The sequence below is a fragment of the Balaenoptera ricei genome, chromosome 5 (assembly GCF_028023285.1).
Source record: "Balaenoptera ricei isolate mBalRic1 chromosome 5, mBalRic1.hap2, whole genome shotgun sequence".
Classification (NCBI taxonomy): Eukaryota; Metazoa; Chordata; class Mammalia; order Artiodactyla; family Balaenopteridae; genus Balaenoptera; species Balaenoptera ricei.
Window position 1 is genome coordinate 129,489,595 of NC_082643.1, and position 27,818 is coordinate 129,517,412.

Here is a 27,818-nt window from a genome sequence, read left to right on the forward strand (position 1 = left end):
ATGGAGAAGTGCAGTCCTTCCTTGTCCCCGCAAGAGAAGAGAGCCAGAAATACTGGCGACCTCCACAATGACCTCCACACCTCTTCAGAGAGCTTGCAAGTTACCGCCTTCCGGTTCATTCTTTAGCGAGGCATGGAACCCTTGAGAATAAGTAGAAACGCTTTGTTTTTTGGGTTTCACAGGAATTAAAAATCGAAATAAACCCATAAGAAAGGTGATTTATATCAATGATTTTTAAAAATTTATTATTTAAGTATCAGGATTTTTTGGGGGGTCAAATCAGTGATCAGAAGTAATCAGTGCAATCCCTTTCGAATGCCATCTGTAAATAGAGGTTTGAGGTATGCAATCCTATGTGTTTATAGTTGCCAGGCCTATTTTTGTTTCTGATGCTTCTATACCTCACAATCACTTGAAGGCCCAACAGCTCAAAGACTCCTCCACAGAGCACAGTCACTTTGAACTCATGGGCTGTGAAGATCCACTCTTTAGTTCTGCCCTGTGCCTGATTCGACTCTGCTGGTTGCAAAGCAAGACCCCAGGTTTTTCAAAAGCAGGCAGGGAGCTGACCTACTCACTTAGTTGTCCGATGTTCCCCACTCACTCAATAACTCCCCTCCCTCCAAAGAATTAATTCTAACTGTAAGTACGATAAGTTTATTCACCAATGTAATGAGTTTGGTATTCAGCTCTCTTTTAATCCAAGTCAATGGACTATTACTATGACGTGCCAGATAAAAGCCAACCATGGTGTGATTGAAAGAGTCTTTGTATTAGAGTCTGAAGATTGTCAGTCCCGGTTCTGTCACGTTCTAGCTGTGTTACCTTGGAAAAGTCACTCTGCCTCTCTGAACCTTCATTGGTGAGATTAGGGTAGTTATATTTACCTTCCAGGATGGAGTTTCCTCTCTATAAAATGTAAATTATATCTACCTCTCAGAGTTGTGGGGATTTAAATTATTTTGACAAAGATAATTTCTGGGAAATATATATGTATAAGTATGTATATCCCGAGCTGGAAACTTCTTCCCTCCTTTTCTGCTTGCTAATTAAGAGTCATAAATAAAATGCTGACGAGCTGCAGGCTGCCGTCTGTGCTGTAGCTGCAGGGCTGTTTTGACTTTGCCTGACAAATGGCTAACCAGCCGCTCCCACCATGCCCAACTCAAGTGTTCAGCACTGAGAAATCCAGCTACTGCCAAAAGCATCTTATAAACTTGTCACTGTTTACTTACTTGGTGACAGTGTTTTTGTTCACTGATCATCCCTGAGATTTCACCCATCAGGGTGTGTCTGTTTCCCTCAAAATGCCATTTAAACACAATCATTTCCCAAACCACATGAAAATAGTGAAGATCCCTAAATGAGACTTGGTGCCTTTGCAATTCATCCCCATTGCGATGCACTTGGGGTGGGATGTTGTCTTCACAAAGCAGTAGCCGGATATGCATGGGACTTTATTAAATGGGCAGAAACTTCAAAGCTGCTTCAGTATACTACTAGCCAAGACTTCCAGGTAACCAGTTGAGTGGTAAGCTTCTACCAGCTTGGGAGAACTGATTGTTAAATTTTCAGGGATTTTGCAAGGTGGTTGATGTCATGTTGGTAAATTGAAAGCAGCCGTGGTGGGAGTGTTTACACCACGAAAATTGGCAAACACTTAGAAAATCAGGCTTTTTCTCCCAGAGAGCTGGTCGCTAAACATTTACAAGCTCAGTATACAGAATAACCAAGTCTTTGTGCACCTGGGTCAAACCCAGATGTAACCAAGGATGGGAAAAGGGACATGGCAAATCCGAAGTATGAATGAAACCATGGTGCTGAGGTAAGGGAGAAAGGGAGCTAACTTTCATTGAGCCCATGCTGTGTGCCAGCATCTACTGTAACCTAGATTGGGATGGATACATATCAGGAGGCGTTTAGCACATTAAAGAGGTGGACCTGCCAAAAGTGTGTTCAGATGAAGAATAGAGAGCCTTCCAGAGCCTGACTCAAACCTGGTCGTGAGAGAGGAGGGACAATGTGAGGTATATAGCATTGTGCTTTTCACTCGGGTTTCTATCCAGGCCCAGGCTGAGACTGGTGGAGGCTGGGTCGGGGAAAGACTTGAAGTAACATCTGAAAAGGCTGCTTCAGCAATACTCTGTAGTAGCAGGCAGCATGTTTGGATTTGCCATCTTGTTTGTTCCAGGACCTCACCTGCAGCAGTGTGGAGACAGCAGAGGCTTAGCTGACCCCCTGGAGCTTAGTGAGGTGGGCTCACTTGTGAGCACTTTTTCAAGAGGACTTTGCAGAGTGCCATGGTGCTATATGAGCAGATAGGGAGGGGCAAGGGCCAGTAGAATTTATTCATGTGACCCCCGTATGTACCTTAGCTGATAAGGCAAGGGGGAAACTGGTGGCACATATATTTTCTCCAAGTGTTCTCACAACAACTGTATGAGAAAGGCATTATTATATGCATCTTATAGATGAAGAAACTAAGGATCAGAGAGCTTGAGCAACTTGCCTGATATGATGCAGAAAGTAAGTGGAAGAGCTGAGATCCAAACATGGGATTGTCTGACTTCAAACACTCCTGGGGCCTCTATGACCTCCTTTTACCCTGTGTCTCTGCATATTCTTCTGTCCTTTCCTTCTTTCTGGTCTTGGGGAAAGAATTGTCTCTCCTCTCTCTAAGGTCAGCCTTTTCACTTGTGTCCACGAATTCTGTACCCTCCCAGTTCCTGCTCCAGAGTCTTTATAAAGCACCCCCTTGCTCTGTGATGCATCTTTGATCTGCCCCTCACCACAAACTTCTTTCCATCTATCACCTGAAGTGAGTGGCTGTATGGATTCCTTTCTCAGTCTTCTCTCCCTTAGACTTTCAGCAGCATTGAACACAGTTCAGATTCTTCTTTATTCTTGAAACTCTCCACATGCAGCTTCTATGACTTGTTTGTCCCTTGCTGGTTACTCCTCTGGCCACTTTTGGCTCTTCTCCCTTTTTTCTAATCCTTGAACTGTAGGCCTTACTCCAAGAGTCTGGTGCTGGTTCTCTTCCTCTTCTTCAGTCTTTCCCCTTTGAGGTTCCCTTTGGCGTCAGCTCTCTATGCAGACAATCCCAAATCAATAATGCACAGGTCTGATTGGGAAACGAATAGAATTAACTTGACTGGGTCTCTAGGGCCAAGAGCAGTCTCTGGCATAGAGTAAGCACTCAATAAACAAATGGATTTCAGATGAAGAGAACATTGTGAACAGGGCTCGAGCATATGTGTATTGATTTATTTGAAGGTTACCTCCTTTAGGCTCTGAATTCATCAAAGTCAGGAACTGTGCCTTTTCCCCATTTTTGATTCCCTGATCCAGCATAATACATAATAGCTGTTCAATAAATGTCTGTTGAATGAATGAATGAGTCCAAGCTTGCTGATAACTCAGTGCAGAACTGTGGCAGTTCTTATACAGGAATTTAGACTTTATTCTGTGTGCAGTGGGCTTGGAGCCATCCAAGGGTTTTTCTCGTTTGAGTAACTCATTCGGAGCCGAGCTCCAGGATGACATCTGGCTGCCGTCCGTGTTCAAAACCTTGCACCATCTTCTTCCCTTGCCTATTCCCTTCCCTAGTCTATCTCTAATCAGTGGTCCAATCTTGTTGATTTTACTTCAAAATATGGCTTTATGGCTTGTATCTGTGTTTTTCTTTCTATTCTCATGGCCACCTCCCAAGGTCAGCCCTAATTACCTCTTGTCTGGGCGTCAGTGCCGGTGTCACTCCCACTCCAATCACTGCTCTGTATGCCATAGGCTTCCGCTATGCTACTAATGGCTGGCTTCGTGTTTGAAAAAAAAGAAAAAAGAACAAAGACAAATTGGTTCTGGAAAAGCAAGGATAAAGAGGGCTAATATAACTCTCCATTTTCTGCCTTTAATCCTGTAGGCCCTTTAAATCTGCTTGCTGCTTTGGGTTTTACCCTTGAGTTGCCTGAGTGGGTTTATCCCTTCATTGTTTCTTATAACAAAGCCTGGGATCCCATCCCCACGATAGAACCAAGTTGTAGGAGAAAGAGAGTAGACCATTCGCAAGGTTGTGCTTAACTGTGATGTGGAAGAGAGCAAAGGAAATGGAAGAACAATCCTTTAGGAAAGGGAGGACAAGGGAAGGGGAAAAGTAAGAGATGGGGAGAAGGTCTTTGAGATAATATTTCTAGATGAAGGGAAGAAAAAAGAGGGAGAGAAGACAAGAGCTGAGCTTCTGCCATTTTTTTCATAGCTAATTTTGGGGAAACAGGCCCTTTCTGAAGATGCGTTTTTAGAACCTTGTGGGTCCAGAATTTATCCTGATAAAATAGTGAGCCAATGGACTTTAGGGGACCTCTCTGGGGACACCTACACTTAAAAAATTTAGGTCAGCGTTATGCAAAGTGTGACCTGCCTTCTGCAAGGAGTTAGGTACAAAAATGCCAAGTAAGTACTTAGAAACTTTTTAGTCATTGTGCGTTGCCACCGTGATGGGCTGGAGGTGGGTGACACCGGCTGGGGAGAGACGATTGTGGGCGTTTCTTCCCATCTCTGTGGCTCAGTGACTTCAAGTCGGTCGCTTGAAATCAGTCATGGCAGGAGGTATTTTTATCTTGCAAATGGGAAAATGGTACAAATCAGGACTCCTCCTACATCCCACCCCACCACCTTGGGTGCTGCTTATTGCCAGCACACCACTACCTAGCTGCCATATCCACACACCTGATCAGGGGACACTGTTGAATAGAATATTGTTAAATTTACACAGTGAGTTGCTTGTGGCTGCTACTGCCTACTCAGCAAGCACAGTAAGATGGTGTATCTGTCAGCCAAGGAATGGGGGGATGGTGGCTCTTCACCATAGGGAATTTGAAATGCACTGCCTTAGATCATCCTTAGCTTGTTCAAGCATTCCAACACAGGTCTTAACCAAATGGAAGAGCCCACAGGTTTGGAAACCTGCTACTCCAGGTTTCAAGCCCTCTAAGATAGTTAGGATCCAAAGTAGCGTAGGGGAGGGGTGGCAGATCCTGCCAGGGCAGAGAAGTTATACGTGAAATAGATGAAGGTGTGTGTAATTAGTCTACTAGGGCCGCCAGAACAAAATACCTCAGCCTGGGTGGCTTAAACAACAGAAATGTATTCTCTCACAGTTCTGGAGGCTGGAAGTCCAAGATAAAAGTGTTGGCAGATTTGGTTTCTCCTGAGGCCTCTCTCCTTGGCTTGCAGATTGCTGCCTTTTTGTCATGTCCTCACATGGTCTTTCCTCTGTGCTTGAGCATCTCTGGTGTCTCTTTCTTATAAGGACATTGGATTAAGGTCCCACCCATATGACCTCATTTAACCTGAATTACTTCTTTTAAGGCCCTACCTCTAAATATACTGACACTGGAGGTTAGAGGTTCAGCTCATGAATTTCAGGGGACACGCTTCAGTCTCTAATAGTGTGTCACTGTTGACTGTGGGCTCATGCTGCATTCCAGTCAAGCACCGTGTAAATGGCACAGGACTGCGGAGACCTCGTACCCACTCCAGGGGTACCTTCTCACTTCTCCTGGATGCCGCTTCCACTTTCCAGCAATCTCCAACCTCACCAAGTGCTACCCCTCTCAGTTCCCACCTCAAGTCCCATGCCTCCAATCTAGTCTTCTCTGACTCCTGCTTGGAGAGAAGTCTCCCTCACCTGACTCACCCTAGCACTTTTGCTCTGTATTGTTAAGTTGGTAATGAATCTCATCAAGATTTGCAATGCCTTTCCTGATATCATTACATGTATCATTACATTGCACATATTTAGGGCTTGTCTACCCAGCTGGATTGTAGGTACCTTGAGAAACGGACATCTTACTCTTCTTGAGACCCAACCTCCTCCATTTAGTGATTAATTAGCTGCGTGCCTTGTATAGAGTAAGAAGTCAATAAATGTCACAGAGTTGATGTACCTTTTCCTGAAACAGTTAAGGTCATTATATGCTCAGAGGTGTACGTGGAATCAAACTCATAGTGGTGAGTACTGAGGCTTTTTTCCCTTTATTATGGATGGCAAGCCAGAATTTTCTAGTAAATGCCCATTTGTGGATGCTATTGTTCCAGTGAGTTATTATGACTTTTCACTCTGACTCTGGTATAAAAGAGACCTGGATTTGAGTTCTGGTTTTCCCAGTTACTGCTGTCTGGCCTTGAGGAAGTTATCTAAACTCTGGAAGGCTCAGTTTCTTCATCTGAAAAATAGGAGTAATAATAATACCTTATTTCACAGAGTGGTGGCACAGGATTAAAATAGGAATAGTAGCGCTAAATGGGTAGTAGATGTTCAGCACTAATATTACTCCGATACACAGAGATTAAAAAAAAGAAAAACAAAAAACGTAGAACTCTTAACCATACATATCAGTCTCCACTCCTCAGAACCAGGAGTAACTTGAAAAGAAAAGCACTTGCACACCATCAGAGGATCAGCCGTGCAAATAGCCCATTTAGTGCCAATGCCAAGTGCTCCTGGATTAAGAATATTGTGAAGAATCCAGAAGGAACACTTTCCTATCTGTGATGAGATGACTTCTAAACAACCCTCGGCCTCACATTGTCACCAACCCCCTTCCCAAGTCCCACTTCTCTTTGTAAAGCATAAAACATTTTTACCTGTAAAACCCTGTATGTGTATGGAGTTTTGTCATTCTGGAGGCGGTCAGGTTGCATGGGAAGTACAACATCGTTAACTGGAAATAAATCAGCATAGCATTTGTCCTGAAGTTAAGGATAAAATAAAGTTAAACCATATTCAGTGTTTTCTCAGAGATACTCGAGAAAAACAACTTCAGTGGAAGAAGAGAAAAACTATTCAGGGACACACACACACACAAACCCCATAGCCTCACTAGAACTTCTAAATGCTCCAGAGCAAGCTTAGGTGGAGATGCTCCTGCAGGGAGAGCGAGAGGGCGGTGAGTGGGGAGCAGTGCGATCCTGTGCTTCTCTAGGGCTGCCGGTGTGAAGCAGAGGTCTCCAAAAAGGCTCCAAGTGGCTCGTCAGCTTTTCAGTATGTCTAACAAATTAGACATACATCCCAAAATGTATACTGTGATATTAAAGCCCATTTATGTACGCTATAAAGTTTCCCCTGTGTGTCCTGCAGGCACATGCGTGGCTGGGAAGTGTCTATGGGTTGATTCCTTTGTGAATTATATGGAGCTGACGCGGCTGAAACCCACAGTGACCCAGACGAGGACAGAAGCTGGTCCTGAAAGAGTGGCTTCCGCCCCTATGTGTAAGTAATTAAGGTTAATCCCCACTGAGCAGAGTGGTGCAAAATTATTAAGGCTGCTTCCTGAAGAAACTTCTAATGCAGTGTGTAATGAAAATGTCAGGTGCAATGAGTTATTAGGTGCTGCCCCGCTGTTCTGAAGTGCCAGGTATCTCTCTACCTGTTATCCAAGCAGCTGGGTCTTGTGGGGAAGGCAGTTCCAGCCTGAGGAGAGCATCAGCAGTTATTTGAGCTGAGAGGATCATAAAGTGAGTGACGACAATGAAGCCAGGAGGAAGTGCCTGAGGAAACGGTGGGATGTCTGTGGTGGAGGTGATGCGAAGAGGGGAGTGTGGTGAAGGAGGACCCTGCCTGGTGTATGACTCGGAGTAATGTCATGACCAAAATCATCTGGCCCTGTGGATTTAAAAATTGTTCTCAGGGCAGCTCAGGAATTCAGATGGGATCATTGCAGAAAGAAATATGTTTCTGGTTATTTCTGTAGTCATTCTAGAAATGCAAGCTCAGTGTTTGGCATTTATTTATGTTTATTATTTATTTTGGACCTCATAGACGTTTGCGTCTCTCCGACCTGTGTGATGCTTATCTCAGCCAGATTGTTGGAGTCTCTCTGGCTTCTCCTCTTCCCTCAGTCATGTCCAGTCATTGTCAAATGGCTCTGAGCAAGTTAAATCTTTCTTAGTCTCCATTTCCTTGGGTTCTACCTTTGTTGTGTCCCTCATAGTCTGTCCCGTTTTCTCTTTGCAACTCTCCTTGCCTGTACTTTGTCTTGTCTGGGCTCTCTACCTCCTGCCTGGACCTCTCTGGCCTCCCTCCTCCCATCTCTTCCCCTTTGATCTTCCTACCCAGAGCACAGCAGGAGGACAGCTAACACCATTTGCTAGGTGCTTTTTCTGTGCCAAGCCCTGGGGTGTGGATGTTATGTATGTTATTTCTAATGTTTCAGTAACCCTGGCAATGGTATTATTACTTCCGTTGTTCAGCTTGAGAGGCTCCAGAAAGGTCCTAATGTGCTCACACCAGCTCTGAGGGATAGCTAGAATTATAACCTAGGGCTGATGGCCCCCACGGTTCATGCTATACCCAACTCGCGCTGCTTTCTCTGCTCAGAAATCTTCAGTGGCTCCCATTGCCTAATTAGTAAATCAAGTCCAGGCTCTCTCTCTCTCTCTTTTTTTTTTTATCTTTCAAAGTCCAGGCTCTTTTATCTCAGCATTCAAGGCTCTCTAAAATCTAGTTTACTATGTTTCTCAGCTGTCCCGTCAACTCCTGTCACACACTCTACAATTTAGCCAAAAAAACCGAACAGCCAAAGAAACAAAAAGCCTATTTTTATTTACACCCATACTTTCTTTCCTAAGTGCTTTTATACATGCTTTTTCTTCTGCCTGCTGCAGAGACTCTGTCATTCCTTCCTCTGTATAAGTAAATGTTGCCCAAGAAAACATTGAACAGAGTTGGGCCAGAGATCCATTTATTTTCTGGTTCACAAAGGGTATGTTGGATCTTTAATAAATAGTCTAAAATGTTCTTTCAATAATGTTTTTCTTTAATATCTTTTTAAAAGACATTTAAAGTGAATCAGAAAGCAATTAAATGATTAATTGCTGCAGCCGGATTCTGCTGCCCTCAGCCTCTGTGGATGCTATCTGACCGATTAACCTCTGTTTCTGAGCTCTGTCTGATTGAAGAAGGCAATGACGGAAAATGCTTGGCCTATCACATGACTGATCTTTGCTGTCATGAGCCATCGTTTTCTAACTGCAAGCTTTCATTTTCAAAGTCCTGGCATGATTTCAGGAGCTGTAAACCCTCATGTGAGTAAGTGAGCAGTGAGAACTGGCAGTTTTTCAATCTCAAGTCTCTTCAGCTTTAAACCTACATTTAGCTGTGATTTTTTTTTTTTCCACTTTAAGTTGGGCATTCTTTTTGGTGTGTACTTTTTTGATAAATAAAATAGGGTGGAGGTGAATTCAACTAAAACAAATATGAGTTGGTCCAATTAGGGCTGACCCTAGAAAAAAGTCACAGGTGCCCCAACCTTAATTCCATAGTCAGAGCAGGAGGTGAGAGAGGAATAGTGAGTATATGGGGTTCCCAGTTTCTCTTCTACAACGACAGACACAGGGTAGAGAGCACTGAAAATGAACCTGAAAATTATGAACCCATTGGTGGAGATGGCCCACATGCCAGTTTGAACAGGTGTTGCTTTTGATGTCTTGGGAAAGGTCAAGGAGTATCTTCTCCAAGGTCTAACTCTGAATGGAAGAGCTTTGTAAGATATCAGGGAAGGATATATCATTGGAAAGATTTCTTTCCTAGTTAAAATGTTTAAGTAATTGGGGTTCAATTTAATGCAGAATTAATTGTCCTTAGTACATTCTTAGCTGGACAATTTGATTAATATTATTTACATTAATTTAAGGGATGGGTAATCTGAAAACAAAAATGTGTATATACTATGAAGGACTTCCTCAAAGATTTGTTCCTGCCTGATGGTTTTATTTTGAAATTTGTACATCAAGTCTTTTGTTATCCTCTTTTTATTTTATTTCTTGCTTTTAAAACAAATTAGCAAGAGGAGGAAAGAGGAGGGGGAGAAACTGTGCAAAACACAAGAATGTTATAGTCGGCAATGTGATGAAAGCTTGTAATTTCATACTGAGGTTTTGATTGTGCATCTATTTTTTGTTGTTGCTGTTTTCTTCTCCTTTATCTTCATACCTAGCAAATAATTATTGACCAGCAAATGTGCTTATGGTACCATCTTAGGAAATTTGATATAAGGAATTCTATAAGGAAAAAAAATTACCAGTATATGGAGCTCATTTAGAAGACAGTTGCAGACAGCCACAGAAATAATAGTAGCTTACATTTACGGAGCACTCACAATTTGCCAAGCACTCTTCTAAGTGCTTCATGTGGTATTAGCTCATTTAACCCTCTCAACAACTGGGTGAGATCGGTACTATTATCCCTATTTTATAAATGAGAAAACTGAGGCACAAGGAGATTAAATTATTCATCTACAGTCACATAGGTGACCGGAGCCATAATTTGAACCCAGCCAGTGTGAATCCAGAATAAAAAAGTAAAACAAGTATAACCAGAATGAAACTAATATTGTTCTTTTTAGATTCCCTAAACTTACTATCACCACCAGTGAATTCTGCGTGGTGATTAATATTGAACTTGTAAGAATAGAAGAGGAATTGTTTAGTGTAGACAGATGGTGAAAGAGAGTGAAAAAATGAAGATGCTGGCAAAAGCACCTGCAGTGGGTTCCGAGATAAGGATTCTAGGAGGTAGGCGTGGCAATACCTTCTGTTGTGTGCTCAGCTGGGCCTCAGCCTAGACTGGTGGGCAGTGACGCATAGTGGGTCAAGGAATGTGGCTGCTGGCTGATTTTTGTCACTCACTGCACTGCTTTCCTGCTCCTCAAGCTGAGATAGATGATACCGACAGCTCACTTTGAGTTCCCATCCATCTGAAGCACTTCTAGATTTGCAGTTCACGTTACCTTCTGCAGAGCCAGAACGTGTCCGCTTTTCTTTCAGATCTCTTACCACCTCAGAACATTTAGGACAGGCCCACCATCTTTTATCTAAACACAAGGGACCAGGTATGTTTAGAAATTCAAAATTTTATAGATTTTAGAAAGGTAACATGGTATATATCTCATACGTTGTATAATATTTCCAGTGGGGTCTGGATCAGCACCCCATAAACAAATATTATCATATTTCCACCACAAAAATGTACGTATCATCACGCTAAGTGAGACAAAGAATGACTGTCCTCAGCTACACGTTAAGAAGGTCAGATTTTGCCACCAAACGAATTTTTGTGCCAAATTTATGGGAAAAACTTTTGGTTGCAGGGCTTTTTGGATTTTGGAATTGAGGATGGGGAATGTGAACTGTATCATCACCAATTCCTTCTACTCTAATCAGAGGAATGTGTGTGAAGGTGCTGACAAAGCTATTCCTACATTTTCTCCACTGGCCAGGAAGGGGTCTGACGTGGGCTGAGCCTGAAGAACCTCAGTCTCGTTCCAGGTTTTAGTTGGGAAAGCAGGCAGTCAGGAAATAGAGTCAATCCCTACACACTCCACATTCCCTGCGGGTCTGGTGGACAAAAAGTAATAAAGAAAATACAAACTCAGGAAAGACAAGATTCAGTTCTTTTTTTTTTTTTTTTTTTCATTTGAAAGACTTATTTACACTACTTAGAAAAACCTCTCCCCTTCTCTTGGGAGTCACTTAGCTTAGCTTGGAGGACCACAGATTAAAGTACAATATAGTGAGTATTATTAAAAACAACCTGTAAAAATGCATTATCCTGAAGATTTAGCAGCTAATTTTCTGTTGCCTTTACTTCTTACATCATTTTTTTTTTTTCTCTCAGTGTATAACCTTCTTTAAGTTTTATGTCCTGTTCTCAAATTCCTCCTGGGTTTAATGACTAATCTCTATTTGTGCTGCTCTGGTGAAGCCAATATAAGGAAAATCATAAATTAATGGCATATGTTTGTAGCTATAAACAGGGGACAGATTCAGAAATATACAAACGTGCCAAGTACCCTATTTCCTATATCTGCAATGCTCAACACCCAATTAACCTTAGATTTACAAGTCTAATCAAATGGCCCAGTCTGTTTCCGTTCAAAAGCTGTGCACTGTGTGTAACCTTTCACCTGACCTAAATCTCTAGTAAACCCTGGGAAGCAAACTCCTTTGTGGAGCTAGTCACTCTGTTGGATGAAGCCAGTGTCCCCTTTTAAGGCCCTGAGTTACCATTTCCTGCATTGCAAGGCGTAGTTTGCAAAGGGACAGCCTGTGGTTCTTTATGTAGGGGTACAGTCCTGACTGCTGACACAGGCTGTGTTCTGTGACAGGAGGGCTGTGCTGAGTCACTTACACTTTGCCCCCAGGTCTTCTTTACAAATACAGTATGACTTTGGAAGATAATAATACCAAATATTTATTTACCACCTCTCTGGGTCAGCCAGGCATTCTTCTAAGCTCTCTCCACCTATGAACTCATTTAATCCTTTTCACAAGCAAAGAGTCAGGAACCATTATGATGATCTTTGTCTTATGACGAGAAAGTGGAGGTACAGAGAGGTTAAGTCAGTTGCCCAAAGAGCCTCAGCTAGTGGCGGAGGGACTGGGGCTCTGGACCCTGGCAGTCTTTCTCCAGAGTTGGCCCACATGACCACTGTCATGCTGCTTTCATGGATACTGCAGGGCCCGTGGCAAAACCTGGAACAAAGGTGTGGAGTTTACCACTTGAGCTTCATTAGAATGTGCCCTAACCCAGTGTTTTTTCAACCTTGAGGCTCTGCAGAGCCCGCAGGGGTGATGGGACTGAGAGGCAAAGGGGGCTCAGGATTTTACACCCACATCAGCCAGAGCAAGTCAGTTTTAAATGTTACTTTCTAGCACTAAGATTTTATTTGAATAAGGGGTTCTGTAGCTCATAAAAACTTGAAAGACAGCTCTAAACAGCTGAGCCAGTTAGCTCACACGGGGGTGATGCCAATGGCAAAAAGAACTGGGATGTAGAAACCTGGATCCCAGTGCTGTATGATGCTGTGTAATACTCTTTCTGACTACAGTCGGCCCTCCGTATCTGCGGGTACTGCATCCATGGATTCAATCAACCATGGATCGTAAATATTCGGAAAAAAAAAATCCTATAAAGTTCCAAAAAGCAAAACTTGAATTTGCTGTGTACCAGCAACTATTTACATAGCTTTTACATTGTATTTACGACAATTTACACAGCATTGACATTGTATTAGGTATTATAAGTAACCTAGAGATTATTTAAAGTACACGGGAGGATGTGCGTAGGTTATATGCAAATACTATGCCATTTTTATATGAGGAACTTGAGCCTCTGGGATTTTAGTATCTGTGAGGGCCCAGGAACTGACCCTGGTGGATACCAAGGGACCACTGTATTGACAAAGGATATATTTAGCTGCAAATACATGTGGACTTTGGAGATTACATTTCAGGGTGAACTAGAGGCTGCTGCCTGGCCAAGACTAGATGAAACGCTGATAAATAGGAAGGCGGGGGCTTCCCTGGTGGCGCAGTGGTTGAGAGTCTGCCTGCCAATGCAGGGGACACGGGTTCGAGCCCTGGTCTGGGAAGATCCCACATGCCGCGGAGCAACTAGGCCCGTGAGCCACAACTACTGAGCCTGTGCGTCTGGAGCCTGTGCTCCGCAACAAGAGAGGCCGTGACAGTGAGAGGCCCGCGCACCGCGATGAAGAGTGGCCCCCGCTCGCCGCAACTAGAGAAAGCCCTCGCACAGTAACGAAGACCCAACACAGCCAAAAATAAATAAATAAATAAATAAAAGAGGAAGGCGGAAAATACCATCCTGGTCTAGGGTAGAGGAAGGAGTGATGAGAAAAGAAAGCTTGGTGTGGAAGAAAAGGCTTGTGATTAAGGAAAGTGGTGAACAGAGCTTAGGGCAGGTGCTGGGATGAGCAGTCACACCCTGTGAATTAGATTGCTGAAAGTAGGGCTGAGGAAAGTAGAAAAGAAACCATTGAGTGAGGCAAGATCAGAGAACCAGAATGGAAACTTTCCATGGAAAATGGCCAGAGCTCAGAGGACCCAGGAAGACACTCTTGAGGCTTCATGTGGATAAAGTCCAGAGGAACAAAAAGCTAGTATGTATTTGTTAAAAATAAAGTTTATGAGGTTAGTAGACCTGAGAAAAACAAACGATTATGACAAAGCATTTTATCAGGTACTTCACTGTGCCCTCAACTAGGTGGATTCAAAACTGGTTGAGTGACCTTTCTCCAGAGGTGCTGCCTAGTGGATTACTGTCAGCCTGGAGGACAGGTGTGACCCTGTTCTTTATTTTATAAAGCAAATGCTCTGACAAGTCTCTGACACTATATGTCACTAAATGATGTGTGATCTCTTTTATCCTGTCCATTTCATCATTATTTAATTGGTTGTTAACGTGGGATTCCTGAGTGAGCCTAAGAGGGTCCATGAATCCTCTAAAATTATTATAATACTTACATTTCTGTCTCCCTTGCTAGACTATGAGCAACCTGAGGAGACAGGGCAAGTTGTAACTGGAAAAAGAAAAGCAGTGTATGTATTAATCTATAATTGAGCTATAATTCACTCATTCATTCATTCACCCTTTTCTTGAGTATCTCTAACATGCTTGCAGTTGACTACTGGGCACGCAGGAAAGAGGGATTCAAATAAATTAACAAAGAGCAAAATAATAATCTTTTTCATGTGGTGTTTGATGTGGCCTGGAGACTTGGGATTATCTTCCTAGAGAGGAAACTTTACTGCAGCTGTTTTTGGAAGGATACATGGGAATCAGTTGGGTTGGTAGTCCAGCAGGAGATAAGGCGAAGGGCATTCTAGGAAGAGAGGTGAGAAATAGCATGCCGTATGTGGCAAAATGCAAGTTGTTTGGGATGGCAGTGGCAAAGGGCACATGTAGGGGCTGAGATAGACAGGGCTGGGTGGTGACAGAACTTTTATACCATACTAAGAATTTATATTTTATCCCCAAGGTCATGGGAGACATTAGAAGATTGAAAGGGCATGATATGATTGACTTTTTATTTTGGAAAAATTATATTAGTGGTAATGTGAAGGATGTAATAAGGGGCAAGATTGAGGCTAGGGAAAAGTTTTAGAAAGCTACTACAATAATTAAAGTTAACAACACTGCCATGCTGTTACTTACTGCTCTTATTACTACCACTGCCATTGGTGCTGTTTCTCTACCTACTGCTATTACCACTGCCGCTACTCCCACAGGAATAGTAAGGATGATGGGGAGAAGGTGTGAGAAGCTGAAGAAGAGTCTGATGCTGTGATGTATAATAAGAGATATATATTCTGTGTTTGTCCTGTTTCTAACTCAGAGCTCCTAAAACCCTTGGAATTTCCTAAGTGATGAGAGCAATAAAAGTGTCTTGTTATGTTAATAAGTGACTTTTAGAAAGTTCCTGGGTAACCTGAGGAGGGGGTGCTGCTTGCTAGGAGAACAAATCATGTGATTAGAGGGTTGGAACTTTCAGTCCCACCTCCAACCCCTCAGCCTCCAAGGAGGAGAGAGGGGGTCGAAGATTGAGTTCAGTCACCAATGACCAATGATTTAATCAATCATGCCTCTGTAATGAAAACTCCATGAAACCCCAAAAGGATTGGGTTGGAAGAGCTGCAGGTTAATGAACATCTGGAGGTTCAGGGAGAGTGGTGCTCTCAGAAAACCAGGAAGCTCCCTGTCCTTTCCCTATACCTTGCCATATGGGTCTCTTTTGTCTGACATTCTTGAGTTATACCCTTTTATAATAAACTGATAATCTAGTAAGTAAAATGTTTCTCTGAGTTCGGTGAGCCTTTCTAGCAAATTAATTGAACCCAAGGAGGGGGATGTTGGAACATCTGATCTGTAGCTGATGGGTAAGAAGCACAGGTGACAACTTGGACTTGCGATTGGCCTCTGAAGTTTGGAGCAGGGGGCAGTCTTACTGTAGGACTGAGTCCTTAACTTGTGGGATCTGAAGCTACATCCAGGTATAGTTCAGAATTGAGTTGAATTGTAAGACACCCAGCTGGTGTCACAGAGTTGCGTGGTGTGGGGAAAAAACCACACATTGGGGTTGGGTGCAGAATCAGAGTAAGGAAGGTAGAGGAAAATCAGGAGATGAGGACCTCCTAGAAACCAAGGAGAGGATGGTGAGAACTAACAGGTGATGGGGAGAGGTGAAGGAAGAAAAGAACTCAAAATGTGTTTGTATTGAGAATGAAGTAGTTTGCTTTCCAAATGCCTCATTAACTTACTGTGAGTTTTTAAAATTAATTAATTAATTTATTTATTTATTTTTGGATGCTTTGGGTCTTCATTGCTGCATGCCAGCTTTCTCTAGTTGCAGCAAGTGGGGGCTACTCTTTGCTGCAGTTCGCGGGCTTCTCACTGCGGTGGCCTCTCTTGTTGTGGAGCATGGGGTCTAGGTGCATAGGCTTCAGTAGTTGCAGCACACGGGCTTAGTAGTTGTGGTGCACAGGTTTAGTTGCTCTGCGGCATGTGGGATCTTCCCAGACCAGGGCTCGAACCCGTGTCCCCTGCATTGGCAGGCGGACTCCCAACCACTGCACCACCAGGGAACTCCCTTACTGTGATTTAATTAAGTTACACTAGTAGAAGGCAGAGGGTGAAAGGGATTATACCTGCTCCTGAGACTTATTTCAATTCTTTGAATGTTTGAGAAGTACCAATACTTCAACTCTTGGCCAGTGACATGGGTCAATGACGGGTGCCTGTTGTTGAGAATGATGCCCTTGGAGACTTCACCACAGAGGAAAACTGGCTTGTTTAAATCTGTTCTCAGATAATAAAACACAAGCAAAGATACAACTTGCAGAAATACTACATCATGATCAAAATGTGTACTAATTCACATCTGATAGTCTCAGATAGCCCTTGTATTTTCAAGTTAGGAGAAATGAGGAAGTAAAAACAAAACTTGCCTTTTAGTTCTCCCCATGCATTTTTAAAACTGTATCCCCTGGTGCTTCCCTGGTGGCGCAGTGGTTGAGAATATGCCTGCTAATGCAGGGGACACGGGTTCAAGCCCTGGTCTGGGAAGATCCCACATGCTGCGAAGCAACTAGGCCCGTGAGCCACAACTACTGAGACTGCACGTCTGGAGCCTGTGCTCCACAACAAGAGAGGCCGCGATAGTGATAGGCCCGCGCACCGCGATGAAGAGTGACCCCCAATTGCCACAACTAGAGAAAACCCTCGCACAGAAACGAAGACCCAACACAGCCAAAAATAAATTAATTAATTAAAAAAAAAAATTGTATCCTCTTTGGTTCCTCTACAACAGCCCAGCAGTCCAGTTGTGTATGTTCAGTGGCAGGTGAGGTGACCCACTTATCTCAGGATTGTCTGCCCCCTACCCTTCTATATTTTCCAGGTGTACATGGGGAGAGATGCAGCGCTGGCACTCCAACCTCTCGCCTGATTTGGATTGTCAAAGCATTTTAGAAATCAGGTCTCGGTGTTAAAAACTCTCAAGTGAACTCTGATGGGTTTTAATGGCAGTCAGTACCTTAGAATGCTGATGAGGAACAACCACTTGGCCCCCCCATGGTAAAAACCTTCTTTAAACCCACGAGCAGAACTATTTTGAATTATAAATAAGAAGATTAGGGAAAAATTAGTTTTTGCTATGTGCCTATTATTTGTTAGAGACACAAGGATTTGTACTTATCTTTTTAGCCTCTCCCTATCTTCTTGCAGCTATTTAAAGTATTTTATTATATTTTTAATTTAATTTTTTTTTAAGTTTTTATTTATTTATTGGCTTCATCGGGTCTTAGTTGCAGCACGCAGGATCTTTTGTTGCAGTGTGCAGGCTTCTCTCTAGTTGTGGCGCGAGGGCTCAATTGCCCCACGGCATGTGGATCTTAGTTCCCTGACCAGGGATTGAACCAGCGTCCCCTGCATTGCAAGATGGATTCTTAACCACTGGACTACCAGGGAAATGCCTATTTGAAGTATTTTACAAAGGAGAAGTTCCAAGGAGGAGCTGTGCCAAAGGGTATGCACAAAATTCAGGTATCTCTTACTGTAAAGTCCAGGGGCTCTCCTGGCATTTACAAAGACGTAGATAACAAATGTGTTCTCCTTGTTTCCTGTAACGGTTATCAAGAAAACAATCCCAGCATCAGTGGAATCTTCCTCAATGACATCTGAAGGGTCATTTGTCAGTTGAGAGTAAGGCACATGCTTAAAGAAGTCTCAAGTAATTCTTGTTTGCACTACTTATCTTTAGTAAATCTGGGATTGACCCTAGATGAAGATAGGACTGTGCTGGCTGAGCTCCCAGCTGACATAGCAACTTGCCAGCCATGTGAGTGAGCCAACTCAGAGATGGGTCCTCGGGCCCAGGAGAGTCACCCGAGCTGACAGCTGACACCACTGGGGCAGAGATGACAGGTCCCCACTGAGCCCTGCCCAAATTGCAGATTCTGAGCAAATTACTCAGATTCTGAGCAAATTGATTGTTGTTTGGTTAAGCCATGAAGTTTTGGGGTGGTTTTTATGCAGCAATAGGCAATTGGAACATTTGATTTCCAGGATACCATACTCCTGGTTTTCTTCCTGCCTCACTGTCACTTTTTCTTGGTCTCCTTTGATAACTCCTCCTCATCTCTCTATCATTATTTTCACTTTTTATCATGGAAAATTTTAGTCATACAAAAAATAGCAATGTATAATGAACCTCCATGTGCCCATTACGCAGCTTCATAATTTATCTACTCAGGTCTAATTTTCTTCCATCTATGTTCCTACCCGCCTTCCTCCATCCCACCCCATTTTATTTTAAACCAAATTCTCAGACCATCTTTTTGATATCATATTCTCTTGGTGATCTCACCTGGACTCATAGCTTTAAATTTCCTTCATATGCTGAAGACTCAAATTTATTACCTGCACTATATCGTTGTGGCTCAAAGCACGGGTTGTGATACTTATGTGCCTGGATTAAAATCATGGCTCTTCCACAAATTACCTTTGTGACCTCAGTTACTTAATTGCTGTGCGCCTCAGTTATCCAGTCCGTGAAATAAGAGATGATGGAACCGAGCAGAACCCTGCAGGCTCCTCCATTTCCCCTGCCTCTTGTTTGTAGAAAAGCTGAAGTCTCCCAGGCTTCCCTGAGTCACGAAAGAGCAGGCTCAAGCAGCTAAGGATTAGAACAATAGAATCACATTCAGAATGTGTCTGATGCACATTCCTGAGTTGCTTTACAGATACTATAACTGCCACCAGAGGGAAAAAGCTAACGCATGATGACAGGACTGCAACCATGACACAAGCTGCTACATCTTGAGCAGTACTAAATCTATGGCTAGCACAATTCCAAGAACTGGCCTTAAGAGAATGGGATTAACACTGTAGCTCATAATCATCTATATCTGCAGGCATCAGAATAATTGTAGATTGTTCTGCCCATATATGTAAAGGGGAGCAACTGTCAGCAAACAGATGCCACAGACCCATGTCAACATCTTCCACCCAAAGAATATGGCACTCTATGTCGGCATGAAGAAGTTACAGAAGTCAGGCTTTCACTCATGATCCCATAGAAGTGGAATGATGTTCTGGGAAGTGGGAATTTGTAAGCAGCTTTTGGCAGGAAAGGGCTCTCTACAGGAGGCCCCTTTTGTCTTGTCACTAACCTTAAACGAGGCACCTCCATGCTCTACTCATCTCTGGCCCTGCACACATTTCACATCTTTTGATCACACAATACCTTGCCTAACCTATTGGTTCTTTCTGTAGATCAAAGTAGAAATGAAGAATAAATAATTAACAGATGACCAGATCTCTTCCCTAGCTTCCCCTTCAATAATCTCTGGAACAAACTGTGTGAACAAGATAGCATCTAAAGAAAGATCACAAGGAGTCAACAAACCTGCGTGCAGTGGGGGATGGCGATGGCTCTGACCTCCTATCTCAGTGATTAACTGAGATTACTTCCCTTTAAAAACTTTCATGGCTGAGCAGAATCTTTGGAGGTGGTTTTGGGGGCACAGTGAGTCCACCATCTCCCCAGATTGCTGGCATTCTGATTAAAAGTAACTTTCCTTTCTACCAACAACCGTGTCTCAGGTATTGATTTTTGAATGGTGAGCAGCCAGACCTGAGTTCAGTAACAAGGATAATATTTCCTGCTACCTCTTGGGGTTGTTGTGAGGATTAAATGAGTTACCAAATGTAAAATGCTTATAACAGTGTGTGTACATATACACCTATTGGCTTTATTATTGTATCTCCAGGCCAGACCTCTTACCTGAACTCCAGGCTTATACCTCCAGTTGCTTACTTGGCATCCTCACTTAGATGTCAAATAGACATCACAAGTTTATTATTCTAAAACCAAATTCCTGAACTACCCCCCCAAACATCACACAACCCCTCCCTCAGTCTTCCTCATCTCAGTTAATGGCATCTCCATCCTTCCATTTGCTTAGCCTCAAATGCCATGATCGCATCCTTGACTACTCTCTTGCTTCCATATCTTATATTGTATCCTGTTGGCTCTGCATTCAAAATATATCCGGTGCCTTTCACCATTATTACTCGTGTAGAAACCTCCATCCTCTCTCACCTGCCGTATTACAATAGCTTTCTAAATGGTCTTCCTGCTTCCACTCTTCCCGCCCCAACCCTCACCCAACGGTCTACTCTCAATACAACAACCAGAGTGATCTTTTAAAAAAACTTAAGTCAGGAGCTACAATTCTGCAGCCTGTGGAAGGAAAACCACATTCACAGAAAGATAGACAAAATAAAAAGTCAGAGGACTTTGTACCAGATGAAGGAACAAGATAAAACCCCAGAAAAACAATGAAATGAAGTGAAGATAGGAAACCTTCCAGAAAAAGAATTCAGAATAATGATAGTGAAGATGATCCAGGACCTGGGAAAAAGGATGGAGGCAAAGATCGAGAAGGTGCAAGAAATGTTTAACAAAGACTTTGAAGAATTAAAGAACAAACACCTAGAAGAATTAAAGAACAAACAAACAGAGATGAACAATACAATAAATGAAATGAAAAATACACTAGAAGGAATCAATAGCATAATAACTGAGGCAGAAGAATGGATAAGTGATCTGGAAGACAGAATGGTGGGATTCACTGCTGTGGAACAGAATAAAGAAAGCAGAATGAAAAGTAATGAAGACAGCCCAAGACACCTTTGGGACAACATTAAACGCAACAACATTCGCCTTATAGGGGTCCCAGAAGGAGAAGAGAGAGAGAAAGGACCAGGGAAAATATTTGAAGAGATTATAGTCAACAACTTCCCTAACATGGGAAAGGAAATAGCCACCCAAGTCCAGGAACTGCAGAGTCCCAGGCAGGATAAACCCAAGGAGAAACACACTGAGACACATAGTAATCAAACTGACAAAAATTAAAGACAAAGAAAAATTATTGAAAGCAGCAAGGAAAAAGCAAAAAAAAAACATACAAGGGAACTCCCATAAGGTTAACAGCTAATTTCTCAGCAGAAACTCTACAAGCCAGAAGGAAATGGCATGATATATTTAAAGTGATGAAAGGGAAGAACCTACAACCAAGATTACTCTACACGGCAAAGATCTCATTCAGATTCAATGGAGAAATCAAAAGCTTTACAGACAGGCAAAAGCTAAGAGAATTCAGCACCACCACACCAGCACTACAACAAATGCTAAAGGAACGTCTGTAAGTGGGAAATACAAAAGAAGAAAAGGCCCTACAAAAACAAACCCATAACAGTTAAGAAAATGGTAATAGGAACATACATATCGCTAATTACCTTAAACGTGAATGGATTAAATGCTCCAACCAAAAGACATAGGCTCGCTGAATGGATATAAAAACAAGGCCCATATATGTGCTGTCTACAAGAGACCCACTTCAAACCTAGGGACACATACAGACTGAAAGTGAGGGGATGGAAAAAGATATTCCATGCAAATGGAAATCAAAAGAAAGCTGGAGTAGCAATTCTCATATCAGACAAAATAGACTTTAAAATAAAGAATATTACAAGAGACAAAGAAGGACACTATATAATGATCAAGGGATCGATCCAAGAGGAAGGTATAACAATTGTAAATATTTATGCACCCAACATAGGAGCACCTCAATACATAAGGCAAATACTAACAGCCATAAAAGGGGAAATCGACAGCAACACAATCATAGTAGGGGACTTTAACACCCCACTTTCACCAATGGACAGATCATCCAAAATGAAAATAAATAAGGAAACACAAGCTTTAAATGATACATTAAACAAGATGGACTTAATTGATATTTATAGGACATTCCACCCAAAAACAACAGAATACACATTTTTCTCAAGTGCTCATGGAACATTCTCCAGGATAGATCATATCTTGGGTCACAAATCAAGCCTTGGTAAATTTAAGAAAATTGAAATCGTATCAAGTATCTTTTCTGACCACAACGCTATGAGACTAGATATCAATGACAGGAAAAGATCTGTAAAAAATACAAACACATGGAGGCTACACAATACACTACTTAATAACGAAGTGATCACTGAAGAAATCAAAGGGGAAATCAAAAAATACCTAGAAACAAATGACAATGGAGATACGACGACCCAAAACCTATGGGACGCAGCAAAAGCAGTGCTAAGATGGAAGTTTATAGCAATACAAGCCTACCTCAAGAAACAGGAAACATCTCGAATAAACAACCTAACCTTGCACCTAAAGCAATTAGAGAAAGAAGAACAAAAAAACCCCAAAGCCAGCAGAAGGAAAGAAATTATAAAGATCAGGTCAGAAATAAATGAAAAAGAAATGAAGGAAACAATAGCAAAAATCAATGAAACTAAAAGCTGGTTCTTTGAGAAGATAAACAAAATTGATAAACCATTAGCTAGGCTCATCAAGAGAAAAAGGGAGAAGACTCAAATCAATAGAATTAGAAATGAAAAAGGAGAAGTAACCACTGACACTGCAGAAATACAAAAGATCATGAGAGATTACTACAAGCAACTCTATGCCAATAAAATGGACAACCTGGAAGAAATGGACAGATTCTTAGAAATGCACAACCTGCTGAGACTGAACCAGGAAGAAATAGAAAATATGAACAGACCAATCACAAGCACTGAAATTGAAACTGTGATTAAAAACCTTCCAACAAACAAAAGCCCAGGACCAGATGGCTTCACAGGTGAATTCTATCAAACATTTAGAGAAGAGCTAACACCTATCCTTCTCAAACTCTTCCAAAATATTGCAGAGGGAGGAACACTCCCAAACTCATTCTACGAGGCCACCATCACCCTGATACCAAAACCAGGCAAAGATGTCACAAAGAAAGAAAACTACAGGCCAATATCACTGATGAACATAGATGCAAAAATCCTCAACAAAATACTAGCAAACAGAATCCAACAGCACATTAAAAGGATCATACACCATGATCCAGTGGGGTTTATCCCAGGAATGCAAGGATTCTTCAATATACGCAAATCAATCAATGTGATACACCATATTAACAAATTGAAGGAGAAAAACCATATGATCATCTCAATAGATGCAGAGAAAGCTTTCGACAAAATTCAACACCCATTTATGATAAAAGCCCTGCAGAAAGTAGGCATAGAGGGAACTTTCCTCAAAATAATAAAGGCCATATATGACAAACCCACAGCCAACATCATCCTCAATGGTGAAAAACTGAAACCATTTCCACTAAGATCAGGAACAAGACAAGGTTGCCCACTCTCACCACTATTATTCAACATAGTTTTGGAAGTGTTAGCCACAGCAATCAGAGAAGACAAAGAAATAAAAGGAATCCAAATCGGAAAAGAAGAAGTAAAGCTGCCACTATTTGCAGATGACATGATACTATACATAGAGAATCCTAAAGATGCTACCAGAAAACTCCTAGAGCTAATCAATGAATTTGGTAAAGTAGCAGGATACAAAATTAATGCACAGAAATCTCTTGCATTTCTATACACTAATGACGAAAAATCTGAAAGTGAAATTAAGAAAACACTCCCGTTTACCATTGCAACAAAAAGAATAAAATATCTAGGAATAAACCTACCTAAGGAGACAAAAGACCTGTATGCAGAAAATTATAAGACACTGATGAAAGAAATTAAAGATGATACAAATAGATGGAGAGATATACCATGTTCCTGGATTGGAAGAATCAACACTGTGAAAATGACTCTACTACCCAAAGCAATCTACAGATTCAATGCAATCCCTATCAAACTACCACTGGCATTTTTCACAGAACTAGAACAAAAAATTTCACAATTTGTATGGAAACACAAAAGACCCCGAATAGCCAAAGCAATCTTGAGAACGAAAAATGGAGCTGGGGGAATCAGGCTCCCTGACTTCAGACTATATTACAAAGCTACAGTAATCAAGACAGTTTGGTACTGGCACAAAAACAGAAATAGAGATCAATGGAACAGGATAGAAAGCCCAGAGGTAAACCCACACACATATGGTCACCTTATCTTTGATAAAGGAGGCAAGCATATACGGTGGAGAAAAGACAGCCTCTTCAATAAGTGGTGCTGGGAAAATTGGACAGATACATGTAAAAGTATGAAATTAGAACACTCCCTGACACCATGCACAAAAATAAACTCAAAATGGATTAAAGACCTAAGTGTAAGGCCAGACACTATCAAACTCTTAGAGGAAAACATAGGCAGAACACTCTATGGCATACATCACAGCAAGATTCTTTTTGACCCAGCTCCCAGAGAAATGGAAATAAGAACACAAATAAACAAATGGGACCTAATGAACTTAAAAGCTTTTGCACAGCAAAGGAAACCATAAACAAAACCAAAACACAACCATCAGAATGGGAGAAAATATTTGCAAATGAAGCAACTGACAAAGGATTAATCTCCAAGATTTACAAGCAGCTCATGCAGCTCAATAACAAAAAAACGAACAACCCAATCAAAAAATGGGCAGAAGACCTAAATAGACATTTCTCCAAAGAAGATATACAGATTGCCAACAGACACATGAAAGAATGCTCAACATCATTAATCATTAGAGAAATGCAAATCAAAACTACAATGAGATATCATCTCACACCGGTCAGAATGGCCATCATCAAAAAATCTAGAAACAATAAATGCTGGAGAGGGTGTGGAGGAAAGGGAACACTCTTGCACTGTTGGTGGGAATGTAAATTGATACAGCCACTATGGAGAACAGTATGGAGGTTCCTTAAAAAACTACAAATAGAACTACCATACGACCCAGCAATCCCACTACTGGGCATATACCCTGAGAAAACCGTAGTTCAAAAAGAATCATGTACCAAAATGTTCACTGCAGCTCTATTTACAATAGCCAGGACATGGAAGCAACCTAAATGTCCATTGACAGATGAATGGATAAAGAAGATGTGGCACATATATACAATGGAATATTACTCAGCCATAAAAAGAAATGAAATGGAGGTATTTGTAATGAGGTGGATGGAGTTAGAGTCTGTCATACAGAGTGAAGTAAGTCAGAAAGAGAAAAACAAATACAGTATGCTAACACATATATACGGAATCTAAGGAAAAAAAAAAAAAAAGGCCACGAAGAACCTAGTGGCAAGACGGGAATAAAGACACAGACTTACTAGAGAATGGACTTGAGGATATGGGGAAGGGGTGGGGTGAGATGTGACAGAGTAAGAGAGTGTCATGGACATATATACACTACCAAATGTAAAATAGATAGCTAGTGGGAAGCAGCCGCATAGCACAGGGAGATCAGCTCGGTGCTTTGTGACCACCTAGAGGGGTGGGATGGGGAGGGTGGGAGGGAGGGAGATGCAAGAGGGAAGAGATATGGGAACATATTGTATATGTGTAACTGATTCACTTTGTTATAAAGCAGAAGCTAACACACCATTGTAAGGCAATTATACTTCAATAAAGATGTTTAAAAAAACAAAAAATGAAAAAAGCAGGAATTCCTTGGTGGTCCAATGGTTAGGACTTGGTGCTTTCACTGCCAGGGCCCAAGTTCCATCCCTGCTTGGAGAACTAAGATTCCACAAGCCATGCTGCAAGGCCAAAAATAAAAAAATAAATGAAAATGAAAATGAAAAAGTTTAGCTGATCACCTCACCCCCCAGTGTTTGAGAGAATTACAGCTATTGTTACCGAATCCAAGCTCAGTCTACTTGCTGCACAACAGGCCAATAATCCAGAGGTGAGGTGTTGAGGCAAGGAATAGCAACTTTATTCGGAAAGCCAGGCATTTGAGAAGACGGTGGACTAATGTCCCAGAGTACCATCTTATCAGGGTCTGGAAGCCAGTTTCTTTTATAGAACAGAGAGGGGGAGGAGGTGAGGAAGTAAAGTAAAAAGGCCGTTAAGTCTTGCAAAATATCTCCTGGCTTGGCCAGCATCGGGGAGGGAGTGTGTTAATTTCTTCTTTTCTGCAGCCATTCACAGGTGGGCAGGGTCAGATTGTCTTCATGTGAGCGGAACAAAGGCACTTTAGTTTAACATTCAGGCAGAGGGGCAGGGTTCCCTGAGGCAGGCTATTATGTATGCTTACAACTATTATAATCCTTTTAGTGATTATAATAACAAAAGCAATGAAAAGCAAAGGTTAAAGTAAAAGAAACAGATCCAACATGGAGTCAGATTTTGCTCTTCCCTGTTACACTATGACACACTGCTAGATGGCCCCCTTCTTCAGAGTTATAGAGTTTTAGCTGGATACATGGTCACTTAGCTAGAAACTATATTTCTTAGGTACCCTTGCAGTTGGCTGAGACCAAGTCACTGAAGTCATGCCAAGTGATGAGAGTGGAAATGATGTGTGCCATTTCCAGAACTTGGCCTTAAAATAGTAAGCCAGTGCTCCCATTTGGTCTGGCCCCTGGCCCCTGAAGTGAAACAGGACTATTTTATGACTCAGATTTGACCATGCAGATTAAGTGAAATGCCCTATACAGGTGGAGAAATTTTCCCTTCTTCCCTTCTAGGTTCTTTGGTTCTAGGTTCTGGTCTAATAATTAAATAGATATAAGACAGATTAATAGGAGAAGAACAAAAAATAAGGTTTGAGAACATGTATACTTCCTGTAAACACGGGAGGTGACCAGGAAAACTGAGTAAGCCTCTGAAGTGGTTGAAGTCATCACCTTAAATACCATCTCTTTAGTTAAAGACAAAAGAAGATTTGGGGAGTGGGAAATCAGTTATGGGAGGTTACTAGGACAAGCACAGTGAAAAAACAAAGGTAAGGTCATTATGCAGATTTAAGTCCTTGCCTTCTCTATTGATAAGAGTTTCTTATGATTAGAATCATCCTTCTCTTCCTGGTACAGAGAGGCAGACACCCTTACAAATGGAGATTTCCCTTGTAAATGTAAATGTTTTTTTACAAAAGGCCAGCATCTACTCAATTTTCAGAGCTTCTCTCTGTGGCTTTTTAAAAATAACCAGCTTAAAATAATCAATATGCCAAGGAGTCATATTTTGGAGTGGCAAAATCTGCTCTCCTTCAGCCCTATAAGATGGTGGAGAAATAAGATAAAAGGAACCTGAGTCCTTAAATGACCTGGTGGAGCAGAGATGCTCTGCCAGTTACTTGGGAGAGAAATAAATGTCTATCTTCTTTAAACTTCTGTATTTTGGGAGCTCTTTGTTACAAAAATTTATCCTTAATCCTGACTAATACAGTAGGTAAACTCAGTTGATGTCTTTGTTCCTTAGTGTCCCCCATTATTCAAAGGAAAGATGGGTACGTAGAATTGAGAAGTCCTTGAAACATTAGTAAAATAATTCTCCCAATTCTGCTCCTCGTGTTGGTAAATGCTTGTTATCTGAATGTGATAAAGAATTATAGAATCATAAAATGGAAGCAGAGTTAGAATCAGGGCACTCAAGGTGGCTTAATACTTTGGTAAATACTATGGTATTCATAGTG

General features: G+C 41.8%; 1 long non-coding RNA gene across 1 annotated transcript in view; it reads left to right on the forward strand.

Annotated features, from left to right (window-relative positions):
* LOC132366136 (uncharacterized) overlaps positions 1 to 27,818 on the forward strand; it is a 211,191-nt gene that overhangs the window by 47,374 nt on the left and 135,999 nt on the right. The window contains exon 2 of the long non-coding RNA XR_009503371.1: positions 7,139 to 7,270. This is a non-coding gene — a long non-coding RNA (uncharacterized LOC132366136). The remainder of the gene's footprint in view (positions 1 to 7,138; positions 7,271 to 27,818) is intronic.